The sequence below is a fragment of the Eriocheir sinensis genome, unplaced genomic scaffold (assembly GCF_024679095.1).
Source record: "Eriocheir sinensis breed Jianghai 21 unplaced genomic scaffold, ASM2467909v1 Scaffold1323, whole genome shotgun sequence".
Taxonomy (NCBI): Eukaryota; Metazoa; Arthropoda; class Malacostraca; order Decapoda; family Varunidae; genus Eriocheir; species Eriocheir sinensis.
In genome coordinates, this window is record NW_026110655.1 from 12924 (window position 1) to 36313 (window position 23390).

The 23390-nt window shown below is 41.6% G+C and overlaps 1 long non-coding RNA gene across 3 annotated transcripts; it reads right to left on the reverse strand.

Moving 5' to 3' along the window:
* Positions 1-8109, reverse strand: LOC126989838 (uncharacterized). 3 transcript variants are annotated; one of them, XR_007743743.1, is made up of 6 exons: positions 8001-8109; positions 7306-7467; positions 7057-7132; positions 6806-6940; positions 1116-1247; positions 1-886 (listed from the first exon to the last, which is right to left on the reverse strand). It is a non-coding gene; the product is annotated as an uncharacterized LOC126989838 (long non-coding RNA). The 3 variants fall into 3 exon arrangements; XR_007743742.1 differs by lacking the exon at positions 8001-8109 and having other exon boundaries at positions 7306-7983; XR_007743741.1 differs by lacking the exons at positions 6806-6940; positions 7057-7132; positions 7306-7467; positions 8001-8109 and having other exon boundaries at positions 1116-1494.
* Positions 8110-23390: the final 15281 nt, after the last annotated feature.

The following is a 23390-nucleotide window of genomic DNA, read 5'->3' on the forward strand; positions in this document are numbered from 1 at the left end:
TTACAGTTTTTATATTTATTATATAGTTACTTTAAGTAACAAAAGTAATGTTGGAGTAAAAACTGACTTATTTTTCTGGTGGTAAGATGGAGTCAGCTGACCCCCAAAATGTGTCCCATTTAGTTCCTAGGGGTAAAATAAAATAAATTGTTCGTACAACATTCAGATTTCTACCATAGGTAGAATAAGTAGCTTAACTAATATTGACATATTAACTGACATGATTATAGGGTGGTAAGTTAGTGTCAGCTGACCCCCAAAATTTACATCTCTTTGTTCCTAAGGATAACAACAACAACAACAAAAACTGTTCGTACAACATTCAGATTTTTACCATAGGTAGAGAAAATAGTTTAACTAATATTGACATATAAACTGACATGATTAAAGGGTGGTAAGTTAATGTCAGCTGACCCCCCAAAACTTACATCTCTTTGTTCCTAAGGATAACAACAAAAAAACCTGTTCCTACAACTTTCAGATTTCTACCATAGGTAGAATAAATAGTTAAACTGATGCTGACATTTAAACTGGCTTGATTTAAGGATTTAAGGGGGGTGAGTTAGGGTGAGCTGACCCCCCAAATTTGCATATCTTTGTTCCTAAGGATAACAACAAAAAAAACCTGTTCCTAGAGGTTTCAGATTTCTACTATAGGTAGAAGGAGCATAACTAAGGCAGACATAAAAACTAGCATTCGTTGGAAATACCTGATGCATATAGTATAGCATAGAGTATGGAAGACATTTTACATATATTTTTTCAAGAGTATATTGTTTCTCAATATGTTAACGTGTAATCATTGGTCTTTACAGTCACTCGCTGTTTTCAGTTTCATCGTCAGTAGTATCATCTGCATCAGTGTCACTTTCCATTGCCAAGTCATCTGGAAGAAAATTTTATTTTAACTGAAATCAACCGAGGATGCTACTTTTGCTAATATGTGAAGTAACTTTAACGAGTTATTTGTAATTCTGGATTGTTTTATAGTTTCTTGTACGTTCAATCCTGAAAAATGGGTTTATCAATGGCCTTCAATTATCTGCCATAATTAACACAGCAGTAATAATGAAATAGATTAATATTGCGATTATTCATTAAAAGTAAGTACATACCTGTGCAGTCATTAATATCTTCATCATCGGAGCCATCCTTGTCATTCTGCAGCACGTCGATTGTCTTGGGGTACAAGTCACCTTCTGTCCAAAGAATCTGGTAACTACCATATCCCAAAGTCCATCCAGACTCTGTTGGCGAGATAGGACTGAGTAGCAAGGTCAACAGAATTCCACCTGTTAGCTATGAGGTGTACTCTCTTTATTTTCTGCTTCAGGACATTGTGACACGGTGGGAGGGTGCTTCCGTCCATTTTTTTCAAACAGCTGATGCGCGCTTCATCCAATTTACCAGAAGGTTTGTACCGTTCTAGGAATAATTCCAATCGTATATCATTGATGAATTGACTTTTCCTTTTACCGTACTATTGCTTAAATGACACTCATAAGTAGGTCTGGGTGCGAGAGGCTTTAGGGTCTTAGTGAGCTCTGATCTCCGTCCAAGGGCACAATGCATTCAAGCTAGAAATCGAGCTAATAGGGTACTGGGATTTATTTCAAGGAGCGTAAGCAACAGAAGCCCCGAAGTCTTCCTCAAACTATATTTAGCATTAGTTAGACCTCATCTTGACTATGCGGTTCAGTTCTGGTCACCCTACTATAGAATGGATATCAAAATGTTAGAATCGGTGCAGAGGAGGATGACTAAGATGATTCAGGGGTTGAGAAACTTGCCATACGAGGAAAGACTCAAACAGTTAAACTTGCATTCTCTAGAAAGGCGAAGGGTGCGTGGAGACATGATCGAGGTTTATAAATGGATGAAGGGCTTTAATAAGGGAGACATTCAGAAGGTTTTGTTGGTAAGAGAACCGGGTAGGACACGAAGTAATGGGTTTAAACTGGATAAATTCAGATTCAACAGGGACATAGGCAAACATTGGTTTACTAACAGGGTGGTGGATGAGTGGAATAGGCTTAGCAGTCATGTGGTGAGTGCCAATACAATTGTCACATTCAAAAATAGACTAGATAAATTCATGGACAGCGATATTAGGTGGGATTAGATACACGGGAGCTTAGGGTCAAAGGAGCTGCCTCGTACAGGCCTACCGGCCTCTTGCAGACTCCTGCGTTCTTATGTTCTTATGTTCTTATTTCAGCTGTGAACTTCTCAATTGATGAAAAAGTTTAATCTGATATTGTTTGTTCCTTCTCTAAGGCTGTGAAAGAGTTCTGGAAATTGGCGCTCTTCTCCAAGATCTTTAGTGGCCGAACTTTTCCTTTTCGGGAAAATGCTGCAGTGTAGTCGCAGCCAGTGAATGCATGGTATGCGGGCATCGCTGAACACAATGACTCGCCTAGGTTTGCTGCAAGCTTGGTCATGTCGATGTACCTTCGTGTATTGCTTGAGACTAGTCCTGCATATATCCAAACCTTGTGATTACAGAAGTTTGACTGAGATCCAAGACCAATAACTAAGCAGTCAGTGTCATTCGTTCTTATCACTATGTTTTTCTGTCCAGTTATCTTGTGCACATGGAAGAACATTCTTGCGTCTGCTTCTTCGTGGTCATTGCTGTATCTTGATTCTTCTGATTTCATGACCGAATTCCCTTCCACCACATATTTGTAGCAGGTGTCGCCATCATTTGCATACAAGGTTTTGGTTCCCAAGTGTTTCACATTGCAATCATCTGACCAACTAGCAACCAAGTACTTGACCAGAGATTCTTTAAATCCTGCGTTGCGTAAAGCACTCATCCAATTGGCTGGTCTTTTCTGATTGCCACCTGTTATTTTGAATGAATCAACAGATCCATCCCTTGCAGCTCTTTCACAGTCTTTGATTGATGGACTTAGCCATTTATCAGACACGAAGTGAATTTCATCGCCTTCTGATGCCATGATTTTCCGTAAAATGTGTGATGATATCCCACCAAATTTCGTGGGAAGGGCTGCACCTGGCAATAGATGGAAGTAAAATGATGCATCGATTATGGTGACATCGATGTGTTCCGGAGAGTTTGATTTCACCTTGTTCTCAAGATATTGCATCAGAGCCGATTTTGGTGTTTTCAACATTGTACCATCCACATGACAGAGTGATAATGGTACAGGTGTCAGAGGATATTTTAGCACTTCTGCTAAGTCGATGCGTTTCTCTACTGAAGCATACAGAATGCTACCAAACAAGTCACGGACCATACATGCTGCCACTCTTTTTACATCTGTTTTCTTTGATTTTGTTCCTGCAGTTGCAAACGTTGACACCTCTTGCCGAGTAATCTTTGCTAGAAACCTTCCAGGCTCTTGGCGGCACTCATTCATGAACTTCTTTCTCTGGACTTCACCTGCTTCCCTGACATTGAGGAGAAAGCTTTCTACTTCCTCTGGAGCAGTTTTTCCAGTCCCAATATTGTACAGATGTTTGGAGTCTATGTCTTCAGTGAATGGATTCATTGTTTCTTTTATCATGTAGATTATGTCCTTGACTGTTTTGTTGTCCTTCCTAATTGCATGCTTCTTCAGCCCATGTGTTACATCATCTTTTTTATGCATGCCAGCTTCTTGAAATACATGTGACAGAATGGATGTCCGAATGAAATGAGATTCGGCCCATCTTTGCCTTGCAGATATGGAGTTTGTCATTGCGGCAATTCCAATCCGCTGGCTGGCAGCATCCTTGTTTATAGCTTGCTCCAATGTCAGATCAATTGGACTTCCAGAGAATGGATTCTTGGTTCTCAACAGAAAACAGTCCGTCTTTGAATTCTTCATAGATTTCTGGATGTTTCTTTAAGCTTCAGTAGATTATCGTGATACTTTACTGTCCAGCGGGCATAGTTGTGATGGTTCAAGGCGAAGAAATAGTTTGCCATTTGCAGCAATGTGTTTGTGTACCCCTCCAAGTCTCCGGTTCTGACACTGCGGCTGTATCTGTGGTACAGGTGCATCAGGCTGATGTAGCTACACCAAAACTGTGCAGTTTTTCCATTGTCCCCGGCCTATGAAGTCTCTGTCGTTTCCTTCCTTTGAATGTTGGTATTTGTTGATTTCTCCATCTGGAGAATCACTGATGCATTTTAGCTCATTCTGAAGCACTGGTACTATGTCAGGGTTGTTTTGGCTTTTTTGAAACCATTAAAAAAAAAAAGTATTTCCAGAGAAACCGCTAGCAGTTCGTGTATTCTCTTGCAGCGGTTGTAATGCTTTCCTTTGATAAATCCGTTTATAGAGCCCACTGCTAGTGCACCGCACTCATTCAATATGTGCGGGGCACCAGATTCAGCGATCAGCTTCCCAATGACACAAAAATATGCATTCTCCACATGGAATGACCCAAGTGAAATGAAGAGATTGTCAAATACCGGCTTTTCCTGGGCTTGTATTTGCAAAGCTATTTTTGCTATGGCTAGGTCGTAGGTGACAACCATGCAAGACTTGTTTGACTCTTCTGCTAATTTCTGTGACCTTTTCATTGTTTCAACAACGACAGCATTTGATGTGGGTGATTGGTTTATTTGTGGCAAATACCAAACTTTCATCTGTTTTCTACAGTCATAAACTCTCTCTGCAGTCCATCCTGCCCACATTGGTGTATTTGGATTTTGCCACACACCCAACATCCAGAGAACATCTTTCTTACATGACCCTTGGTGTATTTGGATTTTGCCACACATCCAACATCCAGAGAACATCTTTCTTACATGACCCTAAGTCAACATTTTCCTCACTTGTCAGAAGTCTGATATCATCGGCAGCCAGTAACCCGGCGTTTTCTAGGCGTGGTTTTTTATGATAAGGCTGAATTTCAGAGCTTTCAGTTTCATAGGAACGCCGCCTTTTCTTGCTTAGGCCTACTCCAATTGTTGGCAGGGATGCTTTTGTTTTTGTTTCAGTAATATTCTCATGGTGAATTCTATCTGACTCTGGCTTTTGGGCTGAGGCTTTAGCTTCAACGAGCTGGTACGCTATGGCAACTGTATCATGAAGTGTGTCCTTGCCGCTCATAGTTTCAACAAATTGATCAAAGTTGTCCCAGGCTACTCCAGTTCCATATTCATTTCTGAGTGCATACCAAACGGCATTTCGTTGTCATTATTTTGACCGAAAATTTAGTTCAGTTTCTATTTCTTCAGCCGTATGGTAACTGGCACAATGACCCATTCTGTTCAGCACTTCTATTACTTTTCTACACCCAGTCATGCTCTTCATAGCCAGAGCTGTAATCAGATGCTTTCCTGGTTTTTTCTTACCAGATGTTGCAGAAAATACTGCATCCTGACTAATAGCCCTGATTCGCCGCTGTTTTCCTGGTTGTTTCCATATTCTTGAGTCTGGACCACCAACTAAGTATTTGAAGAAGTCTTGGACTAACTCCGGGACATCAACTTCCCCACCAATTATATCTTGCATGGTCGGACTTGAAGGTATTTGCTTTTGTGGGGCTTTCATGATGGCTTCACGAAGTACCAATGCTGCATCTCTGATTTTCATTTTAATATCCATGAGTTTATCAAATTTGAAAGCAAGTGCTTCTTCTTTTGACATCTCAGACGAATGGACATCTCAGACGAATGGACAATACTTCCAAGTTTTGTCTTTCCCTTTTGAACCACGATCCTCACCAAAATGTTTGGTTAATTTTTCATCCAGCTTTTGTGCTGTTGGGGTTGCATGTTGAAAGTCCTCACCACCTATTTCATGAACAGAGTCTGTATAATAGGTGTTCAGGTCAGTTAACAAATGCACCTCGCGCTTCTCAATTACATTCTGTTCAATGTAAGATATCAATGAGTCAAAAGCCTCTCTATGAACTTCTTTCTCTCTGCTTATGTACCCTGTCCTTGGTTGATTTCCATTTTTGGACATTGCCCTTGCTTGACTCTGGTACAGTGAGCGACAGTTGGCGTGGTACCTCAATCCTTTTGCAACAAAATCCTGGTCTCTTATCTGTGTTAACAATTTTTCATCCCCTTTCATTTCAGCATATTCTTGAATGTTTGCAGCAAACTGGGCTGTCTCAGCTGAAACTAATTTTTGCTCCACGTTTTTAATTTTTTTCTAGCCGATCCACCAAACAAGCACATCGGCTGGAAATCACATGTGCCCTCTTTCGATGTTGCTGCCGATTCGTTCAAGCTTAGTGATTGTTTTTCTTGGCTCATGTGACATGAAGGATTTTCTTGGCTCGTGACACGAAGGTTTGGTTGCAGATCTGTGAGCCTTTGGTAATGCTGTAAATTTCCTATAGCACTCGTGGTGATAACCATGGATACTGTCTACTACAGTTGGCAGGGATATGTCAGCATATTTCAAGTTTTTTGTTTTCGTAGCATTAATATTTCCTTGCATTTTGCCAACTTGTCATCTTTGAAGCAAATGACTACCAAAATCTTGATACTTATCACTGCTCTTGATGTGTAAGGAACACAGCATTTCATCTGAAAAGTCACAACAGTACCCTTATCAGGCCACAGTCACTCTGTTTTCAATTATATTTGTTATCAACTGTCACAATTTCTAATTATATTGTAATATAACTGGTGCTTGGTTTTCATAATAATAAAGTGCTTTAAAGTTTGAAAAACTCACTGTACCCCGTTATTCACCCCGCCCGTGCATCCCTTACACCAAAAAAACATGTTTCATGCAGGGAACCCCAACAACAATAGTTTTACATGTATAGTGTATCACAATATAAAGCATTTTCCAAGAAAAAGTGTGCAGCGAGTTAAATGACTTACCAGGCGCAGATTTAGTGTTTTGATTGTCTGATAATTCATTGCTTTCCTGACCTGACGACAGTGACTGGATTGCTGGATGGTCTTGACTATTTGATGCAATCTTGTCTGTGCTGAGATCACCAGACAAATCATCACCTAAAAGTTATTATAAAGAACCTTTAACATCGGCATTTCAAACTAGTAACAGTAATAAAAAGTATAAAAATACTCAGAATTTGATTCTTCTAAATTAGCAAAATGAAACCACTAACCTCCTGATATTACATCGCCCTCATCCATCGTCATAAACTGTGTTTTAGATTTCCAAAGAAATCATACACATGTTCTCTGAAAAGTTCATCGAATGGTGTTAGGGTAGTACGTACATAGAAAGTTGTGGATATACCTTGATTTGAAGTGCTCCACGTATGTGTCAATAATGTTGCCGTCAAACAATAACTAACAAGCAAAAACAAAGTAAGTAGATGATAATATATTAAGCAAAACAAAATGGGAACTACCACTTAAGCTTTGCATACCTACTCCGGCTTATGCGTTTGACACATGTCAGTTGACTACACCACACCATGCAGTTAACCACGACGTTGCTTGCACGACCCCTATGAGCAGAGCCTCATAGCGAGCCTTCCCTCTCGTTTGGTGCAAACCCAGGTACTGTTATCCTGGCCGTCACAGCACCAAGCAGCCACACAGTGCAGCCACAAAAAAAACAGTTTAATAATAAAAACACAGACAATCAACACTCTATAACTTAGATCACCAACTAGGAGCTCTTAGAACCCTGGGGGCTTCCGGCGACCATCACCAAGGGTTCTCCAAAAAATCGTAAAATAATCCTGTGCTATTACAGTATGACTTTTCACCAAGTCTATCATATTAGCTCATTTGATGCAATCTTGAATTCCAAACTCAGTATACATTGCTTAATAACTTTAAAAAAAACAGACGATCATATCTTGCATGAGAACACTATTAACAAGGGTGCCTTGGAAAATGAAAATTCATGGGAGGGGTTCCACCAAGGTTTGGAATCACTGCTCTTTAACGTATGATTTATATCACCGATACACCACCATATGTACATACCATGACACACACACCCTATAAATAATCACAACAAGTATACCTATATACGCATACAATGATAGTATATATAAAAAAAAGATAACATAATACAAACAATGAAAATACTTACATACGGGAAATCCGAGAGTTGGTTCGTTGTATACATGGCTGGAGAGGGCGAGACTGAGGAGCCGTGTTCAGCACACTCCCCACAATACCTCCCAATGAATTAGTATACTAGCAATGAGACAATGAATCTGTGAATGAAGCCTGGCTTCAGATTATTTTTTTCTCTCATTGTAACCTGCCGTCTCGGATCAGCGGAAACACAAGACACGAGTTTGGTAGATAGGAGAACATCAAACAACCGAGTACCATTTAAGGCCGGTCAGCCCTGACAAATATCTGATTTTAGAGTAAGTTCTTAGGTAGGCATTTGTTAACAGAAAATTGTAAGAACATCATTTATTTCATTACCCCTACGAACCAGAGGGGGAAATTTGGGGGTCAGCAGACCCTAACTTACCACCCTTAAATCAAGTGAGTTTAAATGTCAGCATCAGTTTAACTATTTATTCTACCTATGGTAGAAATCTGAAAGTTGTAGGAACAGTTTTTGTTGTTGTTGTTGTTATCCTTAGGAACAAAGAGATGTAAATTTTGGGGGTCAGCTGACACTAACTTACCACCCTTTAATCATGTCAGTTAATATGTCAATATTAGTTAAGCTACTTATGCTACCTATGGTAGAAATCTGAATGTTGTACGAACAATTTATTTTATTTTACCCCTAGGAACTAAATGGGACACATTTTGGGGGTCAGCTGACTCCATCTTACCACCAGAAAAATAAGTCAGTTTTTACTCCAACATTACTTTTGTTACTTAAAGTAACTATATAATAAATATAAAAACTGTAACTCATAGTTGTCTTTTTTTACCTCACGGGGTCAAAATGGGCAAAATTTGGAGGTCAGCTGATCACATCTTACCACCTGATAATGTTGTCAGTTTTAGTCTCATTATCAATTTGGACAGATTAACTGTGCTACTGCATTTTGGTACGTGTAGCTCTTGGGGTAAGACATTTTTACCCCAAGGGCCAAAATCAGACTAAATTTGGAGGGCAGCTGACCCCCTTTTACCACCGAGAAATAGTGTCAGTTATTAGTAGATTCATATCTACTGCATTTTATCATTATACTGAGTGAATATGATTCGTGTAGCTTTTGGGGTAAAATCCAACACTTTTAGGGTCTTTTTAAGGGCAGCTGACCCCTTCATCCCCCTTAAATATTCTGTGAGTTATATCGCCATATTATTAAGAATAAATACATAGTTTTATATACAAAGTTTGAAGTGTATAGTTTGAAAAGTAAAATCAACCTCAAAAAGGGGTATTTTGGTACCCCCTGGGGGCAACACCCACCCGAGTTGAAGCAGCTGACAAACCTTTTTCAATTGTCGGTGATAAACTTAACCAAGTTAGAGCATTATATCTTCTGGGCTCGTTGGGGTAAAATCACCCGTAGCTAGCTCTCGGACTATAACTTGGAAACTACAAACCTTGCTGTGATGCCCATAACACCCACGAGCGTGTATATATATATATATATATATATATATATATATATATATATATATATATATATATATATATATATATATATATATATATATATATATATATATATATATATATATATATATATATATATATATATATATATATATATATATATATATATATATATATATATATATATATATATATATATATATATATATATATATATATATATATATATATATATATATATATATATATATATATATATATATATATATATATATATATATATATATATATAGCCTATATATATATATATATATATATATATATATATATATATATATATATATATATATGTATATATAGATGAAATACATCTTTCTCATGCAGTAATGCACTTGTAATAAAGCTGTGATCGGTGCCTTCGTGGTGAATTGGCTAAAATGCTTGACTGCTAATCTGAGGGCCTGGGTTCGAATCCCGGCCTAAGTAATCGACGCCCAGCCCAGCCTGCTGTTTGCCCTCCTTTTCTGGCTGGTCGACAAATGAGTACTTACCTGGAGAAACCTGGAGAAGGTAAACTGTGGTTTATATATATACCACAAGCCCAGAAGCCAATGAGGAGATGAGCACCGCGGCCAGGCTCAGCTGTAGCGTATACTCCCTTGAATCTCCTAGTGTCTACCTACCTAACTACCTAACTAACTAACTTCTAGTAATTAACCATCTAACGATCTAACAAACTAACTATTGAACTATCTATTAAACTAACCATTTAACTATAATTATAAGTAACTATACTCGCCGCACAATTAAGAAGCGGAATGGGGGCCCCCTCACCCTTCCCTCAGGGCGCATGGATATGACTGTGTTTGTGTGTGTGTGTGTGTGTGCTTGGAGGCGCCCTGAGATAATGTTATTTTGCCAATTACGGATAATTCTCTCTCTCTCTCTCTCTCTCTCTCTCTCTCTCTCTCTCTCTCTCTCTCTCTCTCTCTCTCTCTCTCTCTCTCTCTCTCTCTCTCTCTCTCTCTCTCTCTCTCTCTCTCTCTCTCTCTCTCTCTCTCTCTCTCTCTCTCTCTCTCTCTCTTATACTCATAGCTATCAGGTGCTCCTTGCCGCTTACTCAATAATTCTGGGAACGTCTGAACACACAGGAGGGCATTTTTATGTACGAGTATGTATGGGAGGGGAGGACCTAAGATGGGCATTAAAGTTAAAAATAGAAACAGCTTGCTAATTTTCTTTATGGGTTCAGCTAACACTTTCGAATCGGTGCTCGACCCAGGCCTGGAGCACCGCTTCACGAGGAAGTAAATCTTCATTCCCGACGAGACGAGCGGCGAGGCGGCACCGCGGCTCCAGGCGGGGCGGCGGCTCCTCCGACACCCGCGTCATGCCCTTCAGCTTCCAGCAGGTGAGTCCCGAGCAGGTTTTTTCATTATGAAGCATCCTGTGCAGTCACCGTGACAGTCACGCAGTACTTGATCTTTGTTGATAGAATATTCAATGCTAATCGAGTTCAGGTGGACGCTAACATGTTTGAATAATTATATTTGTATTTAGATGTTTTTGATAAGATTTGACAATGTTAGCACAGATTGAAAAAGTACGCATGACTAAGATTCAAGTGTCCGAATTTTTAACCTTTTCTACACGTGTCATTCTCAATCAGGCTTGTTTGGCGTGCGTGGCACACACACACACACACACACACACACACACACACACACACACACACACACACACACACACACACACAGTCTATATATGACGTTATGTTGTCATGGCAACTGTTCCAGCCAAATACCTAACAAGCCAACAGTAATGAATGTTGACTATTCAATCAGTAAATCAGCGGAACGAGGCACGCCGGATGGTGTTATTAACCGTTAAATAATATGAATGAATCCAGTAGTAGTAGTCTATATGTTAATAAGAAAACATCACGCTTCACGCTGACAAGCCTTATTCTCGAAAATATCTTATCCGTTCACTGTAGTTCGACTTTAATATTCGAACTTTGTATATTAGGAAATTTGTCAATCTCTTTCTTGGCACAATGTTAATAGATTAACATTCTAATGATCGTCAGACGGGAACATCCTCCATTCAGTCCTTACCCCCCCCCCCCCCCCTACACACACACCGGTACAAGGGCGATAAGGAAGGAACCTCGCAGAGGCCTAATTTCCATATTCAAGCAGCCTTTGTTTCCTCTTCTGAACACACACTGAGAGATCCAGTACGATCATTTGCTGTGTTGCGGCACCTCTCCAGGCGACTAAGAGCCTAATAACACCCAGGCAAGTCACTACGCGAGATGCCTTGCGGCGAACGGGAAACTGAACCGGTGGTTGAAGCTTCGGTTCGTGGGTAGTTGCTAGATGTCTGGTAATCAAGAATTCTAGAAGGCTCTACATCCAAGCATGGGGACTATGTAGTATCCTTGCAGTTAACAGACCACAGTCTTGCAGATGCACTGGCGAGGTAATGTGCCTGGCTTTGCGTTAAACTGTAGTCCTCCCTCCCGGCCCATCATAATTTGCTGACCGCATGGGTGAGTGGCACCTCTTCCATCATTTTGCTGCCGATATGTGCTCAAAAATAAAGCAAAAAACACCACAACGCGACTTAATTAATTAGGGATGCAGACATATGGGTGAGTTTAAGACATTCCCTGGACACTAACAGACCGTCGTGTCCCGTACATCGATGTGTGTGTGTGTGTGTGTGTGTGTGTGTGTGTGTGTGTGTGTGAGACTGGTGACTGTAGCTCAGCGGTGCGTCAGTGACGGTTTATATCAAGGGTAGGCAAGCCTCCTTGGTTCAGATGTCGGGGTGCAGCGGGCGAGGCCCCAGTGAGTCGATTTGTTGCCACGCTGTTACCCTTTCCTTGTCAGTATATTTTATTTCCTGAATATGCTTTTCATTTATAAATGGTGTGTGAAAAACACCATAAAAGAAAACCTTTCTAGAATAAATGTTTTTATACAATAACACAGCCTGGAAGGATTGTCTAGCATATAGGCTATTCCTTTTCTCCACATAGGTATATCACACAGGTATATACTTTTTTATATACCCCCAGCAGACGAGCGGCTGAACAGACACTCCCCGGGATGTCTGAACGACAGCCAGGCTGGACTGAATGATCCAGCAGTTGCTGCAGGTTAGTGATTGTCACTGCTTAACACACACACACACACACACACACACACACACACACACACACACACACACACACACACACACACACACACACACACACACACACACACTTAACACAAACGTATGAAAGTGGATTTTCTATAGGTAGGTAGACTGATAAATAGGTAGACCTAACCAGGTGAAAATATTAATATATAAATCTAATTACACAAAGAATAAGATTTTTACCCTAGTATATATTTTGCTTATTGTTCATTATCTTTATTTGCATGAAATGCTGAGCAGCCATTATGAAGGTGTATCGAGGGAGGGAGATAGTTAACTAGTCATTGCCCTGGGTTATCAGTGATCCTGATCATGGGCTGCATTTCGTTCGTATGAATAGGCCAGCTGGGTCGTGTGTCTAGGCAGGGACATTTTGGAACAGTGGAATCTTTACTGCGACACGGACCAAAGTTAGCATCGTGATTGCTGTTTACCTGTTTGGGTCTTGGCATATGACACATAGACATGCACTGCTGGCCTTCTATCCCGTACATTGCATGTTTATTCCCAGAGGATAGTAACGAGATGGTTAGGTACTTGTTGCCAGGGACCGACACTTGAGTGGCAATCCGGGGGTCAGGACTCAGGAGTGGGCTGGACAGGTCAAATTTGGCACAGTTGCCTCCGTAAGTTAATTGGCTCGAATTTTGAACACGACAATGTTAGCAAATTTATTAGTGTGGTGACGCAACCTTAATAATTGTTCACAACACCACAGATGTGCCTAGCCTGGGCCATCCCGTCTGATCATCTATAATTATATGGGCCATTAAGTATTAGACGGACCAGTCAGAGGGCAATAACTAATAATATTTGACTCCTTAACCTTTGCAAATGGTAACTTAAAAACAATAAGTTGCAGTTTGTCATAGTTCCCAAACAAGGGCTTTTTGAGTGTATTTTTGTTAGTGAAACTATTATAAATACAAGTATTACTGCATGTCACTCCTGGTGACTGTATTCCTAGTAATACTGACGGCATACAGGCTTTGAAGGAGGGTCATTAGTTTTCTTCATATTTATCTTCAGACCTGAATACTTTCAAACTGTGTAATCTCCTTGATATTTTTTTTCAAAATAATTCAGTAAGACTATAGCAACAGTAGTTGTGGAGGAACAACACAGAACCTGATGATTGGTTAGAGAAAGAATATGATGAAAACCAGAGTTTACCTTCCCCAGGTTTCCATTTATCAAGCATCCTGAAAGGGAGGATGAACAGCTAGGTGGGCTGAGTTTTTAACACAGGCACACACATTCAGGAGACCGTGGGAAGTAGACTTTGGGTGACCCGCATGGTACACAGCCTTTATGTGAATGTGTTCCTGCCCACCAACATTTATTCAGGCTTTGGGAATTCTGATTCTGAAAGCATTTTGTATATACTTGAGCTACTTTATTAAACTCAAGTATAGGAATTTCTGAACTAATTATAAGGTCTTTTCAAAGGCTTCTCATCATGATTTACTCCCACACATTTCGTTTTCTTTATTTACTTATCTACAGTTACACTGGGACTTTCCAAATACAGCAAAACATACTCGCCACCTTCCTCTTGGCCACCCTGACTGTTGTACAATTCCATGTAGGTAAACTCTTTACGTACGTAACTACCTCTTCCATATTATTTGTGACATTCACAAGAGCAAACAACTGGTATCTGCCAATGCCCAGTCTACTGGTTGTGTTCATGTTTCTGCTGTTCTTCCAGCTTGTCCATGCTAGATTTAGATCAGATGTCAGACAATTTTAAGCTCAGTTATCCCAGCTCTGTCATCTACGTAGTTTTCTTCCTAATCTTTGTACTCCATCAGGTTTTCTGTTTCATTTGTTTACTGCCACTGATCATGGGTATATTTCCAGGAACATTAGTCAGTTTGCCATTTGCTTTTCTTATATTTCCTCCAGTCACATTAATTAGAAAGTCTGATTATACAAATTGATTTAATAAGCCATTTCCCTGAGCATAGGGATAGTGGAGTGTTGCTACTTATGTGACAAAAATTGGTAAGGAATATATGAGTAGGTCTAAGATTAACAAAAAAAAAAGGTCAGTGGCTCTGGAGAAGAACTGGAACAATTATAAAATAAAACAAGATTAATTATCCCATCAGTATATTAATGAATAACAAATGCATTAGTAAAACCTTTGTAACAATTAAATTAAAGCAGGGGTCGGCAGCCTTTTGAACATAGAGTGCCAAGTCTAATTAATGCCTTTTCTTTTACTACCTTGCGTGCCAGGTGTTATTTTTTCCCACATTATAAAGCGTATGTCCTATGGAAATTGAGATCATAATCATAGACATAGACTCATAGAGTATGTAGTGACCATTATAACTAAAGTAAAGTGTATTTTCCTGCACATGTATAACATAAATGTTACCTTTTTGTAGCAATTAGCATTCCTTGTAACTAAAAATATATTATTTTTTTATTTTAAATTTATACTCACAATATTAATGCGATCCTTGCCCTTGCTTCCCTTTGGCCAAAGTTGAAATTTCAGGTGAGTATCTGGACACCTTGAGCTTCACACAACCGTCAGAATGATCCGTTGTAAGCTTGCTGCGATGGGGGTTGAGGATGTGCCTCATGTGTGAAAATATCTGCTCACATTGATATGTAGATCCAAATGCTCATAGCAATGCAAAAGCTACCTTCTTCATGCAATTTAATTTATCAGGCAGTGAGGTCCAGGAACTTAATATGGAGGCTGCATGATCATTCGTACTAGTTTCCAATATTTCTCGAAGATCTTTAAATTTAGCTGACCACAATTATGAGGCCTGAAGGTCAATCAACTGCATTTCCAACTCCTCAGTTTCCATCCACTCAAAGAGAGACTCGTCCAACTCACTGTATTTAAAGGTGTCTGGTCTGATTAAAAACGAAAACACTGGGCCAGTGTGTTGGAAATCTTGAAATCTGATTGAGGACTCCGACTTTAATTCTTGCATGTACACCTGAAGATCAGTAGTGTTGACAGGATGAATTGCAGACAAGTTCTTCAAGTTTTTGAAGTAACGGAAAGAACCAGTTTTGATATCTGATGAGTAAACTGCAAGCTTTGCAACAAATGCCTTCCAAATATCATAAAAATCTATCACTGTTTTTCCTGCACCTTGCAAGATAAGATTGAGGTCGTTTAGATGTTTGGTGATGTCTGAGAGAAACAGAAGTTTCACAGTCCAGTCTCTGTCCTCCAGCTCAGGATAGTCTTGGCCTTTTTCTGATAAAAAAAAATCTTCATTTCATCAAAGCATTCCACAAACCTCTCCAATACCTTCCCACAGCTTAACCACCTAACACTGCTGTGCAAGGGTGTATCTTTGTAAGCACTGTCCGCCTCTTCAAGGAAAGCTTGAAACTGCCTGTGCGTAAGAGAAGAGTGTGCAACAAGAAAATTCACTACTTTGGTAACAGTAGCCATCACTTTGTTGAGATCCGAGCTCCAGATCTTGGCACATAAATTTTCTTGATGAATTATGCAGTGCAATTTCAGAATGGGGTGTCCAATTTTATCCTCATCCATCTTAGTAAAACCCTTGTTTTTTCCTACCATGGCAGGGGCACCATCCGTTGTAACTGCAAAAATCTTTCTTATGTCAACCCCTCTGTCCTCAAAATGATCAGTGAATGTCTTCAGTATGTCCTCTCCCTTGGTAGTGCCATACATAGGTTTAAGACAGCACAGCTCCTCGTGTATCTCTGTGTCACTATACCTGGCAAAAACAGCCAAGCGGGGAATGTCATTTATATCCACGCTTTCATCCTGGGCCACACTGAACACAGGTGTAGTTGTTAAAGCAACGGTTTGTTGCTCACTTACATTAGCAGCCATTTCAGAAATACGTCTCTCCACGGTCCTAGCTGAGACAGTCATGTCTTTTATCCTTGAGATGATCATGTGTTTGTTTGATATGCCATCAAATAACACCTCAGAGCACTCTAGGAAAGCTGCTTTTATAAAATCTCCATCAGTAAAAGGCTTTCCATGCTTGGAAATACACAGAGCTTGTTTGTAACTGGCCTCAGTTGTATTGTTTTTGTTAGCACTTAAACACATTACTTTGTTTCTCATAGCGCGATACTGCTTTCTTAATCGCTGCAGCCTTGTCTGTACTGTCCTTGAAAGTCTTCTCGTGTCTTGTTTCAAAGTGTCTTTTAACACTCGATGTGCGGCACACGACATTCTCGCAGCAGAGAGCACACACAGCACGATCATTCTGCTGAATAAATCCAGAGTCATTTGTCCATGATGACTGAAATGATCGGACATCAAGCTTGACTTTTTTCGCAGTAGCCATGGCGACAGTAACTAGAAAGAGTGTCACTCACGGCGGCTAATAGCATCTTCCATTTAGCGTAACCCGTTTCTGGGTCGTGATCTGTAGAGTCCCTCATAGAGTCCCGACAACCTAAGATTTGGACGCCATTATTGGCCCTGTGTTTTCGCCGCGCTTTTCAAACACCAGCACACGGTCTCGCGGCGAAGACAGGGCCAATAATGGCGTCCAAATCTTAGGCTGCCGGGACTATCTATCAAGGGACTCTACAGATCATGACCCAGAAACGGGTTACGCTAAATGGAAAAGGCTATAAATAGTTACTGAAGCAGAAATAGCAACGTTGCCGCTGCGTGACTGATGCGTCAGCAGCGGCAACGTGTCTCATACTCGTTTACATCTCGTTGTACTCACGTATTCCTCATCGCGGGTACGAAACATTTTCGTTTTAATTCAATGTATCATAGGAAAGAATGATTTAAAATCGTTCGAAAACTTAAACTGTGATAAAAGTAAGGATGTACTCTCTCTCTCTCTCTCTCTCTCTCTCTCTCTCTCTCTCTCTCTCTCTCTCTCTCTCTCTCTCTCTCTCTCTCTCTCTCTCTCTCTCTCTCTCTCTCATTATTCTGTTTTTTAGCTTTTTCGTTGCTTCTTCGAATCACGTGGCGTGCCATAGGCAAGCACTCTGCGTGCCGAGTCTGGCACGCGTGCCAAAGGTTGCCGACCCCTGAATTAAAGTTTTTAATGACATTGCAGCATGTCGAGGGTGAAAGGCTATTCTAATATTGGTGTTACTTTCTTTCAGGTGTGGCCAGGTGTTGCAACTCTCCAATAAGCACCTGTACCAATCTGGATAGAGATGTGTAGTTCACAGTGTAAGGACAATCCAGTTGTCAGTCAAACATCTGGCACTGTTGCCCAAAAGGGCTGACAAACACCGAGCCAAGATTTTTTTTTTCTTTACACTCTGGCCTATAGCGCTGGTAGGCTTTCTTCAGGGGACTGGTGGTCGACCCAAGCCCGTCATGGCGCAGGCAAGTGTTTATAGCAGCACCATTTCTTCTTGGCTCATGCTGCCCGCCGGAGCTCATTCTTGATTCACTTGGACAGTTCCTCTAGAGTTGGGGTTGATAGGTGATCTTCAGGACAGCACGTGGGTAGCCTTATGCCACTTGGCAATGACTGAAAAATCCCAGGTGGTAGCAGAGAATTTGAACCCGCATTGTCCAGAACATGGTGAACGCAGGACCTGCACACTAACCATTCAGCCACTGCCTCTCTGTTCCAACATGAGTAAAAAATGAGAGGCCAGAAGAGAGTGGTTGATTTCAAATGGAGAAGTGTCTCGATAGGCTGGAGGAAATAGATGAAGGAAGGCTGCCCTGGAGTTAACCTGCATAAGGAATTAGGATAGTATAGAGACGAGTAGAACGTTATGTGAAGAGAGGGGCCACAGTAGAGGTGGAGGCACGCAGTTAGCAAGCTTAGAAGGGCAATCATCATGAAAATGTCTGTAGAAGACAGAGGGGCAACATTGCAGCAGAGTTTGCTATAGAAGAAGAGAGTTTAAGTTTGACTCCATCGAGTCCAAAACAGCTATGTGAGTGAAGCCCCTCCTATATGAAATGCGCTCTCTATACGAGGACAGACAAGGCCCCTGGATATCATTTGTGAGGGTTAAAAAACTGAAAGACTAATACAGAACACACAACTTCAAAGAAGCTGATTTAGGAAGAGGTGAGATGAAATTATGAGTTGAGGATTGACCAAATATGTTTATTGTTTGAGTGGACAGCCGAGTGTTGTCATAGAATAGGGAACAGATGTTCGGAATTCTGTCCCTCTGTTTTTATCTCGTGTTTCCTTTTAAGCTGATCCATAGACTTCACAATCTCTTGACGGGAAACGGGGCGCGGGGCCGATTCGCAGGGGGCCGATTTTCAAAAATTTAAAATTTAAATATTTTCAAAACCAAAGCAGCTAGCGACCTGAAACTAAAACAGGCACCTCCCTTAGGCATATATGAGTCTCCATGAGCAGCGGTATCAAAAAATTCAAAGTCGTTCCCTAATAAAATCCCGATTAATTGTTTTTTATATAAGTATAACAAAACTTAAAAAGGCTATAAAATCCTCAGATTTTACGCTAGATGCACAAACATCACCAAATGCAGAGATAATCACTTATATTTTCAGAATCAATAGCAATATTTAGCATATCTTATAAGTTTTTGCCCGAAATAGCTACTTATTTTTTTTTTATTTAGTGCAATTTTTACGTAAGTTTTTAACATCTAATAAATCACTTAATTTTCACATTAGAAACTTAATACTTGAGGAAAGCATGCAGAAACATCTTAATTTTACTCAACAAAAGCAAAATATTCATTTTTCTATATACAATCACAACTTATTTTGGTTGAATTCCGATGTCACTATTGCCGCAGCACGTCTTGCCGGCTATCTGGCCCTCGTCCCTGAACAATCACTTTAGCCTTTTGGCCTATGACTTGTGGGCCCCGGTCAGTTTCCTGGACTTGTACACGTCCCTGTTCCTCGCCGTCTCCTTCCTGCCCTCCTCGATACTGCTCCTCTTCCTGCCGGTCGGCTGCTTCAAGGCCTTGTTCTTCCTCGCTTCTGAGGTCACGTCCTTGGAGAAATTAGCACCGAAACAGTTGAAGAGGGACCTGCTGATGTGCGGCAAGATGGTGTTGGCCAGGTTGTGCCTCCTGGCACCTGTACCCCTGCAAGGTCGGGTCTGAGGCCGCCAGGAACTCCAGGAGGTGCCTGAACCCGTCCCTGTGGCGCATGGCAAGGAGAGGAACCTCAACCTGCGCTCCTTCTTGTCCTCCCTGCACATCAGGGAGTCCCACAGCGACATCGAAGGACGCCATGTGGGCCATTGGGAGAGATGGCCGCTTCAGGACCGCCCGGCCCGTCTCCAGTTCTCCCTGTCGACCAGCTCGACCAGGGCGTCGAACATCACAGAGGGCGGGTCGCCCCTCTCGAGCTCCACGGTAATCTTCATCTCCTCCTGCTGGGCAAGCTCCTGCTTGCAGCACTCGGCCACAGAGGAGTTGGCCTGGACCTTCCTGGCCAGGTAGCCGGCGTAGTTGCCGGCCGCGGCGAGGAGCAACTCGTCCGTCGGCGGGTCCGGCTGGTCGTCGGCCAGCTCCCTGGCAAGCTGGGCCAAGATCACCTCGTCGTCCTCCTTCTCCTCTGCCTTGGCCCGGTCCAGGTCGGCCTGCACGTCCCCGGGGAAGAACCCGACGAGCTTCAGCAAATGCAGGCGCTGGGCCAACCTGTTGCTCACCATGAAGTTCTGCACGCTCGTCCAGTAGTTGGCGCCGCACATGGTGCGGCGCTTGCCGAAAGAGTGCTCAGTCGGGTCAGAGTTGGCCTTCCCCATGCACACATACTCGACCCCGTAGGACGTAGTGAACAGCCCCCTCACTACCACACTGCACTGAACACACCACTGCACTGCACACAACACTGAGTCACTGCACTGATGGCGTAGTACGGCTCCTCCACAGTTTACTCCACGGGTCGCGGCGTCCTCATATCTTGTGTCTCCTCCGTCACTTCCACTCGATCCACTGCCTTCTGTGTCTTCTTGTATCGTCCTCTGGATCCTTGCAGTTGTGGGGAAGGGTACAGAGACGATGAATAACTGTAGGTCCTTTACTTGGAGAGTAAACAGAGGCAGGACAGCGATAATCCTTTACAGCTGACTGCGTGCCTAAGGCGAGTTAGGCGACGCGGGAACTGAGCTGAGTTGCCATGTAGGCACTAACTAAACGTACATTTCTTGTTTCCTAATACGTAAAACTGTGGACTTCACTATCCTACAGTTATCATTCATTTTACGTAAAGATTTCAACCTAAAGTTACGCAAATTTGCCATTTTTTACACAACGTTTTCAAAGTGCACGCATGGTGCTATTTTATATAAGTTACCTTGAATCCTCGACCAAATCACTCTAGAGACACTCCTGCCTGCTTGTATGCACTAAAACTTGAAGATTTCGTCCTGTTTCCACTTAAATTCGGAGTAAGAACGCAGAGTGTGTTTGAGTTGTCGCAGTGAAAGTCGCCATAACAATCGGCCCCTTACGCGAAGCCAGCGCGCCAAGACTGAAGAGATTTCCCGTCAACTAGTTGTGAAGTCTATGGCTGATCTATCTACGCTGTGGTAATCCTGCCACTGTCTTCCCCTAAGCCTATCAGCACCTGTATTCTGTACGACTATTTTATCTCCCTCTCTGAGGAAAAAGTCAATTTCTCCGCCTATCAACTCAACAAATTCCATCGTCTATTCCCCAGTCTTCGACCACACTCAGCAGTCCCCTTCCTCTACACTAAATATTCTCTGTCTATCCTTAACTCAAAACATTAACTGAAAACTTATTTCCTCTCTTGCTAAATCAGTGTCTTCGAGGTTATGCATTTGTGTTGTTTTCACCAGTTCTATTCCCCCTCACACATGCTGTCCACATACAAGGGTCTTTTCTGTCCTCATATGGAGTATGACAGAAGTCTTAGACAAATGGTGGAAAATTCTGTAGGATCAAGGTCATGGGCACGAGAGGAAGTGACATCTTGGCATACATAGATGCAGCATCCAGCTTGGATTTAAAGCTAGGATGAAGATAGCAAGAGACGTACATCACGGCAGCCACTAATACATAGGAATACATAGGAGGAACAGACACCAGAAGACCTATCGGTCTATGGCGAGGGTGTCAGTTTACTACCGCTACTACTAGTAATCTACGTGTGGTAGGACAGGACAGAAAAGATGAAGGCTCCTCCCCACCCACCTCTCCCTCCGGCAACGTGCCGGCAGGAAATAGTTAGAAGAGAACACCATGTACCTTTAAGGAAGAAAGGGACATGGACATTTTACAGTAAAGAGAGAAATAAGAGGAAGTTACTACCCTTAACTTACACTTCTGGTAACCTAAGCTGTGGGGGAAAATGACTTCATTACATAAGAACATATGAACACAGAAACACAAGGAGAATGGAAGAGGACGAGTGGCCTACACAGGGCAGCCTCAGGATCCCCCCTAATACTCACGATGGGTGAGGTGTAGTTTCAGGGGCACAGGTGGAGGCTTGATCCTCGTTGTACCGGCGGTACTAGGCACGGCACCAGTAACCTGTCACCTTACTGCACCCACACCTCACTCCACCTGTCATGCGGACATTAACTGTTGCTTTACTCTATTGTTAACTTACGCTACTTGCAATCTAGGTTGTTGGGGAGAATAATATGAATTTAGGTTGACGTCTTGCTGTAATCTGTCTGAAAACATGCCAAGAAGGGTCAGTATAATCTTATATCCCTGAAGTACTTATCCAATGAAGACTTGAAGCTATTGATACTCTGTGCGCTAACTACTGATGGTGGAGTCTATTCAGTGATCGACGACTCTATTATTGAAAAAACTTTTGCGCACCAATGTGTTACATCGATTTCCCTTTAACTTCATACCGTTGCTGCGTGTTATTGTGTTGGTGTCTCTCTGAAATAGACTATCTGGGTTAATGTTGTCGAATCCATTAAGGATTTTGAACACTTCAATTAAGTCCCCTCTTATCCTTCGCTTTTTTAGGGAAAACATATCTAAACGCTTTAAACGCTCGTCATATGGCAAGTTTCGGAGCGCTGGAATTTGTTTGGTTGCTCGTCGCTGTATCTTTTCTAGCAAAACTTGATCTTTGATAAAGTTCGGTGACCAGAACTGAACGGCGTATTCTAGGTGTGGTCTTACAAATGCTAAATATAATCTCTTCATAAGTTCGGGTGATTTATAATCAAAGTTTCTTGATATTAATCCTAACATCATATTGGCTTTTTTACTCCCAGCAGAATATTGATCACTCATTTTAAGAGTGTTACTGATAATGACACAAAGATCTTTTCCTTGTTTTACCTCGCTGAGCTCATGTCCTTGAATCTGATATTTAAAGTTAGGATTTTTTTCACCTATAGTCTGGGAGCTAGCAAACATTTAATTCACATCTCGAGTACAAAAGGTTTGAGGTATGGAGTTGTTAGGATGATGGCTGGGGACCAAAAAAATGCAACTCTTAAGTGACACTTTTGGGGACACCACCAGGGGGAGCTGTTAACAAAACCCCCAGATATTGGTTTCAAACACATCTTTGAGTACATTCATCAAACCTGTGCTAAATGACTCTCTGATAGAGTAGGAACCACATGAAATAACTCTTAAGCGGCCGCCATGGGGATAAGTCCATTTCTGAGTGACCAGTAGGGGGCGCCCCTGCAACATTTAAATCACATCTGGAGTACATCCACAAAACCTATTGGAAAATGTTCCTTGGGTCTTACTGCATCTATAACAACTCATCTGAGTTGTCACCTTTGGGGATTAACCCTTTTCTGAGGGGGTCGAATGTGATCATGAAAT